This window comes from Anguilla anguilla, chromosome 1 (genome assembly GCF_013347855.1).
Source record: "Anguilla anguilla isolate fAngAng1 chromosome 1, fAngAng1.pri, whole genome shotgun sequence".
Lineage (NCBI taxonomy): Eukaryota > Metazoa > Chordata > Actinopteri > Anguilliformes > Anguillidae > Anguilla > Anguilla anguilla.
The window spans coordinates 75097349-75101425 of NC_049201.1; the positions used below are offsets into that span (position 1 = coordinate 75097349).

Sequence of the window (4077 nt, forward strand, 5' to 3'; positions counted from 1 at the left end):
AGAGAGTGCACCCACACAAACACAAAATTAAATAAACGGACACCTTCACCCTTCCCCCCTCAAGGGTTTCCAGGCGAAAACAATGAACCAAAACAACAAATTAAAATAACAAAAACGAAAGAAAGTAAAACAGAGTGACAGCTATTTCAGTTCCCCGCTCGTAGCTGGCCCGCTTTCCACCGGACCAGCTCCTCTTACTCTTCAGCAGCAGTTCGCTGTCAGTGTCATGTTAAGTGAAAAAAAACTGAAACTAAACAAAACTCAAATCAAAACGCGCTTTCGGTGTGAGCTCCCAGTCTCGGCCTCGAACTGTGGAAGGCAACATACCCCTACGCACCTGGGCTGATCAGTTAACGCAACCCAGGTGCGTGTGCTCCCTCCACCAGCCGGCGCAGCCTAGACCAATCTGCTTCTCCAGCAAACCAAATGCCGCAGAAAGGCTTTAACTACTCAGTCTCTCTCAAAGCATTTTGATTTTAAAAAGTTAGCTTTAGCGAAATGAGGCTGACGGGGATTTGATTACCAGCTCTGGGAGTGACCAAGTGAACTACGGAAGAGTTTTCAGGTTGAGCTCTGTGCGCGTGCAGAACAAGGACGACGGGAATCAGCTTATGGTAAATTCTTTGCAGGTATCAGGATGTGTTCTTTCACACAGAGAGGCTGTCAGTGTCTGGGACAGCCAGGTCATGTGGCAGAAGTACAGACCCCCTGGGTGATCAGGTCCTGGCTTGATTCAGTTCTGGATGCTCTCTACACTGAAGAGCAAGCATAAATTGGTTGAATGATTGAATGAATGAATGAATGATTGATTTATTGATTGAATGAATGAATGAATGAATGAATGAATGAATGAATGATTGCATTTATATAGCACTTTTCCACACAAAGTGCATGAGTGGGAACTCACCTCAGTTTAATTCTTATTAGATATGCTCCTGTTCCTATGTTCTAGATGCACTAGAAGGACTGTTCTCCTCATTATGCATTCTTACACACACACACACACACACACACACACACACACACTGATACACACACCCATTAAATTCGCACACCACAGTTACACACACATACACACAGACACACAAATACACCACACACACCACACTCACACACAAGCACACACACACACACACACACACTTGTACACTCATACAAACACACACACATGCACACACAAACACACACACGCACACTATTCTTCAACAACAAAGTGATCTCTCAGCATGCCATAACCATGATCAATAACATCAAACAGACTATGGAAATGTGAAAATAAGCCTCCATAATTCAAACAGCCCATCATTTTTAAAAGGGCACTGCATGAATGTGGACCAGCAGTTCTGTTTTTTTAAACTCCTTTTGATGTGTTCGTATAATTTACCTTTAAGTATCTCAGTGTGTGAGAGAGTCATGACGAGCTTCAGGCACGTATACAGGAAGAACATTTCTCCAAAAGAAACCAATACGGAGGAGTGACCCTGAGAAACTATGACCCACACAGCTACAGACACAGACATAGAAACCGCTTTGAACAATCGTTCCATACCTTTCATTTAACGCCAAATCCACGTTTTTGAAACATTTTTTAAAAAGTGTTAGACTGTTAAGCTCATTTCCTAGCAGGCCATGGCTACTGGCATCTGCCTGTCAAACTGCACATTTCTCTATAACAACACATCTCTCTTTATAACTGCACATCTCTCTTTATAACTGCACATCTCTCTATAACTACACATCTCTCTTTATAACTGCACATCTCTCTATAACTACACATCTCTCTTTATAACTGCACATCTCTCTTTATAACTGCACATCTCTCTATAACTACACATCTCTCTTTATAACTGCACATCTCTCTTTATAACTGCACATCTCTCTATAACAACACATCTCTCTTTATAACTGCACATCTCTCTCTATAACTACACATCTCTCTTTATAACTTCATCTCTCTCTATAACTACACATCTCTCTTTATAACTGCACATCTCTCTTTATAACTGCACATCTCTCTATAACAACACATCTCTCTTTATAACTGCACATCTCTCTTTATAACTGCACATCTCTCTATAACAACACATCTCTCTTTATAACTGCACATTTCTCTATAACAACACATCTCTCTTTATAACTGCACATCTCTCTCTATAACTACACATCTCTCTTTATAACTACACATCTCTCTTTATAACTGCACATCTCTCTCTATAACTACACATCTCTCTTTATAACTGCACATCTCTCTCTATAACTACACATCTCTCTTTATAACTTCATCTCTCTCTATAACTACACATCTCTCTCTGTAACTGCACCTCTCTCTGTATAACTGCATCTCTTTGGTGTTGCTGGTGGCAATTGTACCACTGTTACCTGTCGGTACAAAACTACCTGTGATTTAAAAATAGAATTTCCCTGTATTTGGCTTTTGTTATAAATTAAAAATCTGTTCACTAGTGCTGGCTGCATTTGATCAGTTTTAGAGGTGCACACACACACACACACACACACACACACACATGCATGCATGCACGCACACACGCACACACACACACATACTCACACACACGCACAAATACCACATACCCACACATGGGCTGCAGAAAACATGCATAAGTACAGAATACTCCCAGCATGAATTCAGCATAGTCTTCCACTTCGGTTAACCTTAATGCTATTTGTCATTGTTCATATGAAATGCTGCACACACACACACACACACACACACACACAGGTACATACACATATGGCTACATTTGTCTCAATTTAATAATTAAACACCATACCAATATATCTTGTGGCTTTATGGTTTCACTTCTTCGTTAATGAGCATCAAAATTTACATTTTCTAAAAAAAAAAAAGAAGTATGCCACTCACCCAAGAATTCCCGGGAAAATACCCACTCCTTGTGTCTTGCTATCTCTGATACAAGATTATTATTGTACTTTTTTCTTTGAGTGTTATTCTGACGCTCTTTCACCACCTGTACTCGGAAAGACTCGCGTCATACATTCACCTTGTCTCCCCGATTCCTAAGAATGAATGGACCGCTTATGTCTCCCAGTCAAAGCGATTAGTGTAAGCTCCGCCTCCGGCGGCTGCTGATCGGTAATAGTTAAATCTGTCCGGTTTTTCTCATTTTGGTTGGACAACCGTCGGTGTCAGTCAAATAGCAAACTCCAAGCGCTGAACATCAAATTATGTTTTGCTCATTGTGTGTGATGTCGGATTGCCGACCGACAAATAGACAGTCGTCAGTTTTTACCCTTCAGCAAACCTTGGACGATGTAGATATATATAAACATATATAAAGCGCACGCATTTGTATTAAACGTCGACAAGATATTTTGCACAAACTTATAGCTTGGCCTCAAATAACATCTCTAGACGTAATTTTAGCTGCTCGTCGATCAGTGAAACCGGTTGGACTAATAGCGCGCGCGCGGAAAACCTTCATGCCACAGACTGTACCGTCAGCAGAATATTTCAGCATCCCAGGTGCTTTCATGTCACGAGGAAAAATATATTTTCCAAGAGACATCTGGCTTTCTGAGAACAACAAATGTATGAGAGAGAGAGAGAAAGAGAGAGAAAGAGAGAGAGAAAACCGTCCAGATATTTGAGTCCAAAGAAAACTGCATTAAGCAGCCTACATGTGGAATATGTTTTGAAACTAAGTATGAGGATATTGACTGTGCCAGTAGTTGCAGCAGAGCTTGTAACACTTGCATCTAGCTTGTGTTGTGGGCTTTTAGTGATTAAGTCCATATCTGTAAAGCACACTTATGGGAGTGTATGGACCGTACCGTCTCTGAGACAGGTTAATTTGCTGCTCAGATCCCTCCCTCACCACCCTGGCTAGTGTGTGGTGAGAGTTCTGGCACAAAATGGCTGCCGTGAATTATATTTTGGGGGGGGTTGGGCTTGGTCAACAGAGGAGGTGAGTCATACTGCTGGTCCCATTTGCTCTAAAGCACATTGGAGTCCTTGAAAGGACCGCAAACCCTAACAGAGCAGCCGCCAAATCCTCGAAAGAGGAAAAAGACGCTGTCTTGGAGAGAAACTGTGAT

General features: G+C 41.5%; 1 protein-coding gene across 1 annotated transcript in view; it reads right to left on the reverse strand.

Annotated features, from left to right (window-relative positions):
• LOC118223750 (hippocalcin-like protein 4) overlaps positions 1–3471 on the reverse strand; it is a 7743-nt gene extending 4272 nt beyond the window's left edge. The window contains exon 1 of the mRNA XM_035410698.1: positions 2885–3471. The gene's annotated coding sequence lies outside the window, so the exon portion shown is untranslated. The remainder of the gene's footprint in view (positions 1–2884) is intronic.
• Between the last annotated feature and the right edge of the window lie 606 nt (positions 3472–4077).